The sequence below is a fragment of the Oryctolagus cuniculus genome, chromosome 3, assembly GCF_051225735.1.
Source record: "Oryctolagus cuniculus isolate XC-2025 breed Fujian yellow rabbit chromosome 3, ASM5122573v1, whole genome shotgun sequence".
In the NCBI taxonomy this organism is placed as follows: domain Eukaryota; kingdom Metazoa; phylum Chordata; class Mammalia; order Lagomorpha; family Leporidae; genus Oryctolagus; species Oryctolagus cuniculus.
The window spans coordinates 68,304,471-68,319,012 of NC_142869.1; the positions used below are offsets into that span (position 1 = coordinate 68,304,471).

Sequence of the window (14,542 nt, forward strand, 5' to 3'; positions counted from 1 at the left end):
TTCTTGATGAATCCACAGAAACTGTTTTGCTTTTCTTTCTTTCTTTTCTTTTTTAACTTTTGGCTGCAGATTATCTACTGGCTCCCACAAGCTAGTGCAACTTCCTATGGGAATTGCTCAAAAATGTGATAAATCAAAAGTTTACCAACATGACACTAGAAAGAATTCTATTTTCTCTTTTTGCAAGTTTTCCATAACATAAAAATCAAGCAATTATTTTTATGGTAGACATATTTTTCATCTCACATTTGAAAGTGGTAATACTTTTCTTACATGAATGGCTGCCTAAGGATGCATTCATTCTTTCAATGACCTTGAACTTCCAGTCTTATAACTCCCAATATTTTACCTGGGATTTTACAAAAATTTTACAAAAAAAATTTTGTCTAAGTCAATAAAAAAAACTTCCATGCACCAAAACAACGTGAATTATTAAAGACCTTGGCACTTAGTGGCTTAGTGTCACCTTCTAAGCTTTCTGAAGAGAAGATGCTGGAAAACCCACTCCGGAGTTGTTTGGGGGTATGCACAAAAACAGCTATAGAAAGCACAGAATGTGTTTATATGTTTATTTAAGACAGAGCATTTATCTTTGTGGATACAAGGAATGCAAACCTTGTTATATCTTAGATGAACTATAACCACATAAAACTATTACTTTAACAACATCTAAAAACCAATTAGATACATTTTAAAGGAAAGAAGCAAGACTATTTTGCTACTAAAGATAGCAGACTTTAGGGCTAGTGTTGTGGAATGGAGATAAAGCCATTGCCTGGGACACCAGCATCCCATGTAAGCCTGGGTGCAAGTCTCAGCTGCTCCACTTCCAATCCTGCTCCCTGTTAATGTGCTTGGGAAAGCAACGGAGGATGGCCCAAGCACCTGGAACGCTGCGCCCATATGCTTCTGATTTCAGACTGGCCCAGCTCCAGATGAAGCTCTTGGATCCAGGTTTTGACATGGTTCTTGAAACCACTGGGGGAGTGAACCGGTAGATAGAAGACTCCTCTGTTTCTATCTCCCCCGCCCCGCCCCCCGTAACTCTTTTAAATAAATCAAATCAAATCTTAAAGGAAAAACAGCAGACTTGATCACAGGCAAGACAATCAAAAGCAAACTCAATGATTGCTGTAGCTTTCTTTGAGGATGGTTTCCAAATCATCTTGAGAGATGAAACACACAGGATAGAAGAAAGTTCAGTGAAACACTGCTGATAGCTCTGCCCAAATCAGCTTGGGGCCCAAAAGAAAGGCTGGAGAAGCTGGAAACATGCTCCTATCCTACAAGTCCATCAAAGAACAAATTATACTATGCTCAAAGGGCATGGTTGAAGTGAGCGAGACACAGAAGTGACCAGAAGTCCTCATCAAGCTGATGGATGAAAGCAGGAACACAAATGACCCCTGCCCCCACACTTAGAATGGTATACACTAAACATTTGTCCACAGGATAAGTGACTGGGGGTTAGAAACAAACACAAACACACACAAGTGGGTTACAGATTCTCATCTGCACACACCAGAACCAAGGTAAAGAAGAGAATGGTCAGGGTGGATATTTAGTGCGGCAGTTAAGCTACCACTTAGGAAGTCACATCGCGTATCAGTGCCAGTTTGAGTTCCAGCTACACTGCTTCCAATTCCAGCTTCCTGTTAATGCACACTCCGTGAGGCAGCAGGTGATGGTGCAAGTACCTGGGTCCCTGTCACCTATGTGAGAAGCTTGGATTGAGATCCTAGCTCCTGGTTTCAGCCTGGGCCCAACTCTGGCTGTTGTGGGCATGCGGGGAGTAAGCCAGTAGATGGAAGATCTCTGATTCCCTCTCTGTAACTATGTCCCCCAAATAAATAAATTAAATTTAAAAAATGTTCAAAAGAATGGAAATGCCAGGTGGTCTGGAGGTCATCAGAGAAGTGGGCTGGGAATACAGGCATCGAAGTCTTCGGCAGGTGCATGTCGGTTGGGCCCCTAAGGAAAAAGAGACTATTCAGAAGCAAAATGTAGCCCAATAAGAAAAGCTGAAGATGGAACTCAAGAAACAAAGGACAGGCCATCAATAAATGAGGATTCATAGATACTGGAAGGTACAGGCATTTTTAAAATCTTATCTTAAATTCAGCTATTAATGGATTTCAAACACAAGCTTGGAAAAAGAAAATGCAATCATCAGTGACAAGAAGCTTAAAACATTAAAGAAGGAAATTATTTGAAGAAGAAAAGGACTCACACGTGTAGGCAGTAGCATGAAGACAGAGAATGAGTCAGGATTGGTTTGAGAGGAGTTGGAAGAAAGCAAGCGCTGGAAGCTGAGGGAGGAGAGGTCTGGTCTGCAGGAGTGCATGGTGGCAGGTCTGATGCTGCAGAGGGAACACGACATCAGGACCTGAAAACGCTACCAGAACTGAGCAATGATGAGTTCACAGGTGACCTTGGCCACAGTGGCTTCTGTGGAGAAGCATAAATAGTGAGGGATCTCATGTGTAAGCACTTTAATATTGTATTTTTATATGCTACAGTTCTCTATTATATCTTAATTTTGAGGCTGGTTTTAGATGTCTTGAAAGAGAGAGAAAGAAAGAGAAAGAGAAAGAGAAAGAGAAAGAGAAAGAGAAAGAGAAAGAGAAAGAGAAAGAGAAAGAGAAAGAGAAGAGAAAGAGAAAGAGAGAGAGAGAGAGAGAGAGAGAAGAGAGGAGGGAGGGTGTCCCATCTATTGATTCACTCCCCAAATGCCCAAAACAGCCAGGATTGGACTGAGGCCAAAGCCAGGAGTTGGGAACTCAATCTGAGTCTCCCAGGAACCCGACCACTTGACCATCTCTGCTGCTCCCAGGGTGCTCACTAGCAGGAAGTAGGAATGGGAGGCAGAGCCGGGACTCAAACCCAGGTCCTCCAATGTGGGATGTCAACACTGCAACCAGTTTCTCAATCACTAGGCTGAAGCCCACCCCCATTCACACAAATGTTCACAACAGTTTCATTTGTATTAGCCAAAACCTGGAAATAGCCAAATGCCCATCAGTAGATGTTTGGATAAAGCAATTGAATATTTCCAGGCAAAGGAATCCTATTCATAAATGAAAAAGTATGAACTCAACAACATCAGACCTTAAAACAATCATGCTGAGAGAAAGGAGGTGTCCACAAAGGACCACTTACTGAATGAGTCCACTTACAGAAAGCTCTAGAAAACAAAAACTACACAAGAGTGACAGGGCAGATCCATTGTTGATTGAGGATGATGACTGTTGGGGAGGAGCTTCAAGTGGGGGAATTTGAAGGACTGAAGAATTCAGGGGTGATGGACATTTGCTATCTTGATTATGTTTTTATTCATAATTGTATATGTAAATAAAACTTACCAAGTTGTATAATTTAGATGAGTGCTTTGTTATATGACATTCTACCCCATATGATATAACCAATTTGCATAAAAATGTTGTTTAATTAGGTATGATAAACCCAAGAACTCTAAATCACACATGATATTGAAAAATCAAATGACTTTCAGATCACAGTCCAGGAAAAGCCCACCTGCTACAAGTCTGGCTTCACAGAGAGAACAGCCTGTGGTTCATAACTTACAGCTACCTCATGTCCACCCCAGGCTCACAACCCGGAACCCAAGGTCTGAATACACACGGAAAGTTCCTTACCAATATGCAGCTCCTCCATAAATACCAATAGCCCGTGAGCTGACCTCACAACTGCAGCAGCCAGAATAGAAGAGGAGGAAGCCCAGCACAAGCAGCAGACATGATGATTTCCAGGTTTGTAGTTGACTTTGCTGGAAGTACCTCTACCTGATGTTCCTCAGGTCATAAGAAGGTATGAGGAAGTCACTGGCCAGATCCAGACTCACATACACATAGAAGTCAGGCCTCCAGAGGGCAGCCTCAGTATGGGCATTATCACTTTTAAAGCCACCAGCCTTCCCAGGGCCATGTTGATCTGATCCTTCATACGTGAAAGATAGCAGCACACTAGGAACACGTGGAAAGACCACGCTGGTTCTCTCCGTCTCCTAAGACAAGCAAGAAGTTGGACTTGCAGAATATTAAACAGAGGCCTTCAAACTACGTCAGGAAAATGGAACACACAATTGCTTTCTGTGTTCTATGTCATTGTGTGTACTGGATTGAATAGTGCCCGCCCCTCTAATTGTATGCCCACCCTGAACTCCTAATGTGACCTTAACTGGAAATGGGATCATTGCAGATGTCATTAGTTAAGATGAGGTCATACTGCACTAGGGTCTGCCCTAAATCCAATATAAGAAGGTTCTTATAAAAAGAGGAGATGACACAGTGACAGACTTGTAGAGAACAACCGCACTAAGAGGAAGGCAGAATCCGCAGTGATTACCTACAAGCCAGGGGATGCCAAGGAGAGCCAGCATCCGCCAGAGGTGAGGAAGAAGCAAGGGAGGGTGCCGCTCTAGTCCTCAGGGGAAGCACGGCCCTGCCCACGCCTCGATTCCAGAATCCTGGCCTCCAGAGCTGTCAGACAATACATTTCTGTTGTTTAAGCCACCCCGTCTGGCACGCTGTAACAGCACCTACAGGAAATGAACACAAGGTCACATACAAGTTCATCATCCCAGAGCAACTCTCTGCCCCGGTTCTTTAACAAGGCTGACCGAATCGCCCAGTGCTGCTACCATGGAGCAGAAAGCACTCCGGACAGAGGGAAAGCCCGCTGCTGGTCTCCACCACTACAACGGCAGGCACTGCGGGCTCGCACCCTCGGCCGCGTCAGCTCACTGTGCCCACGTGTCTGGGAGTACAGACCACAGTGCCATATTCCCATCTTCCAGGTAACTTCTACAATGGCCTGTCCTCTGCTCTCAGATGGGACAGATGCCCCAGCTCTGGGGTCACGTGTAGCACATTGCTCAGCATAATGGGTTAACACACATCACACGGAGGCTTCATAAAGGATTATTTAAAAATGACTTCCTTGTGTCCGTGTGCCTCAGAGGAGGGAAAGCGGTCGGGATGAAATGATATGGAAGGAGGTATGCACTACTGAGGAAGTCAAGTTTTCGGGATTTGAGGGCTTGGTATTCCGGGATCGCTGCGATTGACTGGCTTATCGAGTTGAGTAGGCTTTCATCTTGGAAATCTTAGTTTTGAAAAATAATTGAAAGCCTTTCCTTAATAACTAGCAGGAACAACTGACATTCACGACTCCACTGTGAGGGTGCTGGCTTCCAGGATCCCCCAGGCCCGTGACGTCATCACCACGCTGGGGACCCCACGGTCACTCACAGGCCTAAGCGTTCGTCATTGGTTCTTCTCTGTGTCTTAGTTGTTCTCTTTCTGTTGTGTCTTCCTTCCTGATTCTCCCAGATTCCTCCTTAGCTCACTTCTGCGTTAGGAACTTCCTGTAGTCATTGCTTTTGGGCAGGACTGCTGCTCACAAGCCCTCTTAGTTGTCCTTCATCTGAGAACATCTTGGTTTCCCCTACGCTCCTGAAGCATATCGTCACTGTGTACAGAAGTCGGGGTTGCCAAGTCTTCTCTTTCCACGCTTTAGAAATTTTCCATTCTGAGCACCAGGGTTTCTGATGAGTAATCTGCTGTCATCCTTGTCAGTTTTCCCCCTCTAGGTGTCTTTTTCTTTTTCTGTTTCTTTTTTTTTTTTTTTTTTTGCTGCATTTACAAATTTGTCTTTGTTTCTAAGTTTCAGAGGTTTGGTTTTGTGTATTGGCATGGATTTCTTTGGGTTTATATCATGGTTAGGGTCCACTTGGCTTGAAATTTATTTCTTTCATCAAATTTGGCAAATTTTCAGTCACTATTTCTTCAAGGACTTTCTCAACACTATCCTCTTTTTCCTCTCCTCATGCGACTTGAAAGGCATCAATATTAGATCTTTTGTTCACTCCCATAAACGACCAAGACTTTGTTCTCTTTATTCCCCAGCTACTTTCTCTCTGTTATTCAAGTTGGATAATTTCTATTGTTATGTCTTCAAGCTGCCTCATGCTTTTTCTCTGCCCTGTTCCTTGTGCTTTTGAAGCATCCGTGGACTTTTCAGTGTCAGTCATCATATATTTTCAGCTCTAAGAGTTCCATTTTATTGCTTGTATTTCTTTGCTAAGGTTTTCTACTTCTTTGCTTAGACAACCTGTTGTGTTTTTTTGGCTTGTTTTTGTGCCAACTAGTTTGTAATTGCTCCCTAACATCCTTTTATCGTGGCTGCTTTAACATCTAGGGGAGAAGGGCTTCTTTATTACAGTCAGGTAGGGGTGGAAGACTAGGATCCTTGCTTGGTCTTTGCTAATGGGGATGGAGGGCGGCCTGGATTTTTTCTGTGGTCTTTGGTTACGGTATTGTCTAGAAGTTTTCTGTCATTAGGCTTTTCCTTTTCTTGTCCTCTGGAAAGGGGCACTTTTGAAATTTTACTTTCATTGTCTTTGAAAAGCAAAGAGACAGAGACAGAGACAAACAGAGAGATCTTCCATCTACTGGTCCAGGCTCCAGATGCACATAGCAACCGGAGCTTGGCCAGGCTGGTGACAGGGACCAAGTCCTTTTGCATGTCCTGCTGCTCCCCTCAATCTGCCTTGGCAGGAAGCCAGGATCAGAAACAGCACTGGGACTCACAGCCAGGCACCCCGATAGGGGATGCGAGCGTTGCAGCGTCTGCTACAGCGCTCACCTGCCGGGGCACTTTTTGTCTATAAGCCCTGGTGTTCTGGGGGCTGCTGCAAGAAGAGAACTCAAGGAGATCAACACTGGGTCATTCTCCAGAGAGAGAAGGTGCAACCAGTTCGTCTTTTTCTCTTCTCCTCTTAGAGTCTTTTATCACTTGTTTCACATGCAGCGCAGAGGGTTTACAGGTACACTTCTGGGGCTAGGGTCGGCGGCAGGGATTGAGTCTACTCCAACTTGTCCAGAATCAGAAATCTACAGTTGTCCTTTTGGCAGCAGGCACTGTTTCGCAAGAGCCAGATGCATCAGAAGTGAGCAGGCACCAACTAGAAAGTCGTTTTCAGAGGCACACTATATCCGAAGAGGATGTGTTCCAGGAACATGGCAACCAACAAGCCATATGTTGTTTATTTGCTAATCACTTGCCGACTCTGGCTTTATTGATAATATCATTCTGAGTCCCCCAGCAGCCTGCGTGCCTCAGCTGTGACAGTCTCCTTCCTTGCTGCTCAGCATGTATCGTGGGGATGTTGACTGCCGGTTCTTTTCCCCATGTTACAGAGAAGTGACGTGCTGTGACGTCCTAACCGCACCCATGTTATCCCCCCTCTGGCCCCCTCTGCACCTTGCTTTTTGGGTCTTCCCTTATCCAGCCTCCACCGTTGATTTGCATTCTTGTTGAAGGATCTCATTCTAGTCTAAGCCACGGCTGCACACTTGCCCTGCACCCTGTGCATGGAACTTTCTACATTTCTTTTTAGTACTTCCAGCTTCCTCATCACACCCTGTCAGCACCTGACACAGTCTGCCCTCAGCCCAACCGCCAGTCAGGCTGGAGGAGCCGCTCTATTGTCTGTAACACCTAACACGTACCACTTCCCACGCAAATCTCTCCTCATCCTGAAGTCCCATCCACACGGCACACTGTGAGTATTTAAAAACGACTTTACTGGCCCTTCAAGACCCAATCCACAGTCCCTTTGTTATGCTCCCGCCTCCCGGATCACTCTTGTGTTAGTTACTTCCCTTCTCCCTGAACTCTTTCCTTTCATTACTTGCTTCCTTGGTTTTCTTTAATTTTAGTTTTAAATATCACCCCTGTACCAATGACTCCCAAATCTATTTCTCCAGTGCAGACCTATCTCAAACTCCAGAACCATAAATCCAACTTCCTGTTTACCATTTCCGATTGGTGTCTATCAGACATCACAGGTTCAGCATGTCCGGAACTCAACTCCTTCTCTTTGCTTCCAAACAAGCCTTATCTACTGCCTTCCTCAGTACAACAAACGGCCGCACGGTACTTCCAGTTACCCAGTCCCAGGCCTCGGAATCACCCTGGACTCTTCTTTCTCACACATTCCCACCTTCAAGTCAACAGCAAGCCTTCAGGGTCTGCCTCCAGAGCTCCTCTGGTTCTTACCATCTTCACTGCAAGTCGCCGCTGCCTTTCACCTGGATTGCTGCACTGGCTTCCTACGAGGTCACCCTTCTCCCAACACTGTCAGCCTCTCCCCAGCATCTTTTCAACATTGCACTCCTACTGATCCTTTACAAATTGAAGCTGAGTTACGTTACTCCTCTGCTCAAAACACTTCAGTGGGTCCCTAGTTCATTCAGAGTAAAAGCCAAGGCCTTTAGAAGCTGTCAAGAACCTTCACCTTGTCCTCATTCTTCTTGACTTCCTCTCCTACTTTTTCCCTTGCTAACTCACTCTAGCCACAGTAGCCTTCCTACTGTTGCTCAAACAACCCATGTCTGCACCCACACCAGGGCCACTGCACTGGCTGTTCCTATCGCTGGGAACTCCTACCCTAAACATGTGCTTGCTTAATCTCCCTCCCCTCTTTGCTGACATGACTTTCCCAGGGAACCCTATTATGACCATCCTGCTTAACATTAAAATCGTAACCATTACAATAATGCCTCAATTATTCATAGAGTATTTATCTGGGGGTGCCGGCAATGTGGCATAATAGGTTAAGTTGCCACATTTGACACTGGCATCCCCTATGGGTGCTGGTTTGAGACCTGGCTGCTCCATTGCTGCTCCAGCTCCCTCTAATGCACCTGGGAAAGCAGTGGAGGATAAACCATGTACTTGGGTTCCCGCATCCACATGGGAGACTTGGGAGGCTCTGGGCTCCTGGCTTCACCGTGGCACAGCCCTCGCCATTGTGGCTATTTGGGGAGTGAAACAGCAAATGGAAGGTCTGTCTCTCCCTCTTTCTCTGTAACTCTATCAAATAAATTTTTTTAAGATTTTTTTATTTATTTGAGAGGTAGAGTTATAGACAGAGAGAGGGAGAGACAGAGAGACCTGCTGGTTCACTCTCCAAATGGCCACAACAGCTGGAGCTGGGCTGATCTGAAGCCAGGAGCTTCTTCCATGTCTCCCACGTGGGTGCAGGGACCCAAGCACTTGGGCCATCTTCCGCTGCTTTCCCAGGCCCTAGCAGAGAGCTGAATGGGAAGAGAAGCAGCTGGGATACCAGCTACCACAGGCATAGCTTAGTCCACTGCACCACAGTGCCTGCCCCAAATAAATTTTTAAAAAATATTTTAAAAAAAAGAATATTTATCTAGAAATCTCAGTTATTAAAAAAAATCAGAGTAAAATCATGTAGGAAGTTTAAAAGAATTTGTGAAATCAAAATCCAAATTCTAAGTACTAAAACTCGAATTCACACACTTTCCTCAGAGGAGAAATACTCAGGAAACAAAATACACACACTCCTTTTATCTATTCCATCCTAGTAAGGTCAGTTACCTGGATTGTGAGCTCAGGGAACTAGAAGCAATATATCATGTTTGTGCAAGGGAAGGTGACAGGGCAGAAAACTGAAAGGCAGCCAGCAAAGAGCAACAGCTGCTGGGCAACAGGGGAGGCAGATAATTAAAACAAAAACAGGAAGAACTTAAAAAAAAAAAAAAAAACAAACAAAACATTGGGGGCATTTGGTGTGGGAATAGATAATGTACAAACTTCAAAATCATATATGGGGCCAGCACTGTGGTGCAGCAGGTTAAAGTCCCAGCCTACAGTGCTGGCACCCCATATGGGTACTAGTTCGTGTCCCAGCTACTCCACTTCTGATCCAGCTCTCTGCTATGGCCTGGGAAAGCAGTAGAAGATGGCCCAAGTCCTTGGACCCCTGCACCCGCTTGGGAGACCCGGAATAAGCTCCTGGCTCCTGGCTTTGGACCAGCTCAGCTCTGGCCATTGTGGCCTTTTGGGGAGTGAACCTACAGATAGAAGACCTCTCTCTCTCTCTGGCTCAACCTCTCTCTTTCAAATAAATAAATAAATCTTTAAAAAAATCATATATGACACAGGATACGGATTTCTGTTCCATATACTGAGTTTCAATCACCAAGTTAAAAAAAAAAAAAGATATTCAGTATGCTAAAGAAAGGCAGTCCCATTAAATACCATTTAAGTACTTGTGTTTCTACTAGAATTATTAATGAATGCCAATTTGGGGGGATTAGTTGGGATAACCTTGTATATAGTTAACTTCTGTACGATGCTGGCTAACTGAGGACTCTGTAAATAACTACCCCGTTGGCTTTCAGCTATCTGCAGGGGGGTGGGGGGGGTGGCAGTCGGGTTAACAGGCAGTTGGGTTGGTGCAGGTCAGAATGAGGAAAGGGAAGACCTTTTAAGAGGATACAAAATGCTTGTTTCTCCCCAAAAGCTACCTTTAGCAGGACAAAAGTGCCTACCCTGCTCCTTCAGAGCGTCTGGTTTTATCACAAGAATAGCGGGGAACTAGTGCTTCCACCTGAGTTCTCAGTTTACCATGAAAACAGTAAGAAGTCACGGATCCCACCCTTCTGTTGATTTTTTTTATGTTATCATGAGCAAGCTACACAGGACAGCAAGATTACAAATCCAGTAATCTTTCACAGTTTTGTTTCTGCCCTTTCACTGATTATTAGCTGTTCTTCTGATTTTTCCCCCCAAAAGACCCATTTCCTTGGGTTGGCCTCTCTTGGAGCCCCCCTTCTGATAACTGTGGAAGGAGGCTTCCGGTTTAAATAAACCTTGCTTTTCTCTCTGCCTTGTCCGCACGGAAATTCTTCTTTCACATGAGACAAAAAACTGAATTCATCTTTCTCTGCCACCATTGCACTCACATTATGAATCCATAAATTAATGCCCAAAAGACAGTACATTCTGATCCAACTTGAAGGTTTCAGCAGGTTTCCAGAATTCTAGGTAATTTGAGGTTCTTATGATTTAGAAATCACATATTGGCCAAAATGCTTAGGGAATGGTTTGTCCTAGGGAGGTGCACTGGGTTAGGTTAGAAGGCACATAACTGGGGCAACGTGACTTGAAAGAAGTATCACACCAATCCCCTTATTATTTCCCACCAGTGTTACCATTAAGGTTTTCATATCTCTAGGAAGCCTTTAGTTAAGTAGCATCATATCTGCAAGGCAGAGCACATTAGATTAACACACCAGCTCAGATTACTTTAAAAATGGTTGGAAATGTGGGACCACAAGGACCTGAACAAGTAGGTGCAAAATAGAAAAGAGGAGTGAGGGGTCCCATCATCCCACGTCTGCCTCCAGGCAAAGTGCTCAAGGTGCCTGTCCTGCCTTTTCTGTTTGAAAGACTGGCCTAACAGGGAGGGACAAGACAGCGCTGAGCGGAGAAATGTGGAGGCAAATTCACCCAGACCAAGTGGGATTTATCCCTGGTATGCAGGGATGGTTTAATGTGCGCAAAACAATCAATGTGATACACCACATTAACAGACTGCAGAAGAAAAACCATATGATTATCTCAATAGACGCCGAGAAAGCATTTGATAAAATACAACACCCGTTCATGATGAAAACTCTAAGCAAACTGGGTTTGGAAGGAACATTCCTCAATACAATCAAAGCAATCTATGAAAAACCCACAGCCAACATCCTATTGAATGGGGAAAAGCTGGAAGCATTTCCACTGAGATCTGGTACCAGACAGGGATGCCCACTCTCACCACTGCTATTCAATATAGTTCTGGAAGTTCTAGCCAGAGCTATTAGGCAAGAAAAAGAAATTAAAGGGATACAAATTGGGAAGGAAGAACTCAAACTATCCCTCTTTGCAGATGATATGATTCTTTATTTAGGGGACCCAAAGAACTCTACTAAGAGACTATTGGAACTCATAGAAAATTTTGGCAAAGTAGCAGGGTATAAAATCAATGCACAAAAATCAACAGCCTTTGTATACACAGACAATGCCATGGCTGAGGAAGAACTTCTAAGATCAATCCCATTCACAATAGCTACAAAAACAATCAAATACCTTGGAATAAACTTAACCAAGGACGTTAAAGATCTCTACGATGAAAATTACAAAACCTTAAAGAAAGAAATAGAAGAGGATACCAAGAAATGGAAAAATCTTCCATGCTCATGGATTGGAAGAATCAATATCATCAAAATGTCCATTCTCCCAAAAGCAATTTATAAATTCAATGCAATACCAATCAAGATACTGAAGACCTTCTTCTCAGATCTGGAAAAAATGGTGCTGAAATTTATATGGAGGCACAAGAGACCTCGAATAGCTAAAGCAATCTGTACAACAAAAAGAAAGCCGGAGGCATCACAATACCAGATTTCAGGACATACTACAGGGCAGTTGTAATCAAAACAGCATGGTACTGGTACAGAAACAGATGGATAGACCAATGGAACAGAATTGAAACACCAGAAATCAACCCAAACATCTACAGCCAACTTATATTTGATCAAGGATCTAAAACCAATTCCTGGAGCAAGGACAGTCTATTCAATAAATGGTGCTGGGAAAACTGGATTTCCACGTGCAGAAGCATGAAGCAAGATCCCTACCTTACACCTTACACAAAAATCCACTCAACATGGATTAAAGACCTAAATCTATGACCTGACACCATCAAGTTATTAGAGAACATTGGAGAAACCCTTCAAGGTATTGGCACAGGCAAAGAATTTCTGGAAAAGACCTGGGAGGCACAGGCAGTCAAAGCCAAAATCAACTATTGGGATTGCATCAAATTGAGAAGTTTCTGTACTGCAAAAGAAACAGTCAGGAGAGTGAAGAGACAACCGACAGAATGGGAAAAAATATTTGCAAACTATGCAACACATAAAGGGTTAATAACCAGAATCTACAAAGAGATCAAGAAACTCCACAACAACAAAACAAACAACCCACTTAAGAGATGGGCCAAGGACCTCAATAGACATTTTTCAAAAGAGGAAATCCAAATGGCCAACAGGCACATGAAAAAATGTTCAAGGTCACTAGCAATCAGGGAAATGCAAATCAAAAGCACAATGAGGTTTCACCTCACTCTGGTTAGAACGGCTCACATATAGAAATCAACTAACAACAGATGCTGGCGAGGATGTGGGGAAAAAGGGACACTAACCCACTGTTGGTGGGAATGTAAACTGGTCAAGCCACTATGGAAGTTAGTCTGGAGATTCCTCAGAAACCTGAATATAGCCCTACCGTTCGACCCAGCCATCCCACTCCTTGGAATTTACCCAAAGGAATTTAAATTGGCAAACAAAAAAGCGGTCTGCACCCTAATGTTTATTGCAGCACAATTCACAATAGCTAAGACCTGGAACCAACCTAAATGCCCATCAACGGTAGACTGGATAAAGAAATTATGGGATATGTACTCTTTAGAATACTATACCGCAGCAAGAAACAATGAAATCCAGTCATTTGCAACAAAATGGAGGAATCTGGAACACATCATGCTGAGTGAAATAAGCCAGTCCCAAAGGGACAAATACCATATGTTCTCCCTGATCGGTGACAACTGACTGAACACCAAAAAGGAAACCTGTTGAAGTGAAATGGACACTATGAGAAATGGTGACTTGATCAGCATAGCCCTGACTGTTAATGAACAACTTAATACATTATCCCTTTTAGTAGTTTTTTTTGTCTGTTCTACTTAATATGACTGGTTTAATTCTGTAATTAATACACAGTTATTCTTAAGTGTTGAAATTTAACTGAAATGTGATCCCTGTTAAACATAAGAGTGGGAATAAGAGAGGGAAGAGATGTACAATTTGGGACATGCTCAAGCTGACTTGCCCCAGATGGTAGAGTTAGAAACATACCAGGGGACTCCAATTTAATCCCATCAAGGTGGCATGTACCAATGCCATCTCACTAGTCCAAGTGATCAATTTCAGTTCACAATTGATCATAATGAAAGGACTAAGAGTCAAAGGGAGCACATAAACAAGTCTAGTACCTGCTAATACTAACTGATAGAATAAATAAAGGGGAGAGCGATCCAACATGGGAAGCGAGATACTCAGCAGACTCATAGAATGGCAGATGTCCTAAACAGCACTCTGGCCTCAGAATCAGCCCTAAAGGCATTCCAATCTGGCTGAAAAGCCCATGAGAGTATTTCAGGCATGGAAAGCCAAGACACTCTGGGAGAAAAAAAAAAAAACCCTAAATGAAAGATCTCTGTGAGTGAGATCCCAGTGGAAAGAACAGGTCTTCAAAGAAGGAGGTACCTTTCTCTGAAGGGAGGAGAGAACCTCCACTTTGACTATGACCTTGTCTAAACAAGATAAGAATCGGAGAACTCAGAGGGCTTCCATAGCCTTGGAAACTCATGACTGGAGCATAGGGAGATTACTGATGCCATAGACAGGAGTGTCAATTTGTAAAGTCAATAACAGGAGTCACTGTGCACTTACTCCTCATGTAGAATCTCTGTCCTTAATGTGTTGTACATTGAGACTTAATGCTATAACGGGTACTCAAACAGTATATTTCACTTTGTGTTTCCATGGGGGTGCAAACTGTTAAAATCTTTACTTAATGTATACTAAACTGATCTTCTGTA

General features: G+C 43.6%; 1 protein-coding gene across 3 annotated transcripts in view; it reads right to left on the reverse strand.

Annotated features, from left to right (window-relative positions):
- The window catches only part of RAPGEF4 (Rap guanine nucleotide exchange factor 4), a 326,097-nt gene that overhangs the window by 296,307 nt on the left and 15,248 nt on the right, over positions 1 to 14,542 (reverse strand). Inside the window, exon 2 of one of the 3 annotated variants that reach the window (XM_089328145.1) lies at positions 4,366 to 4,558. The exons of the other annotated variants lie outside the window; for them this stretch is intronic. The gene's annotated coding sequence lies outside the window, so the exon portion shown is untranslated. The remainder of the gene's footprint in view (positions 1 to 4,365; positions 4,559 to 14,542) is intronic. 3 annotated transcript variants of the gene reach the window in all.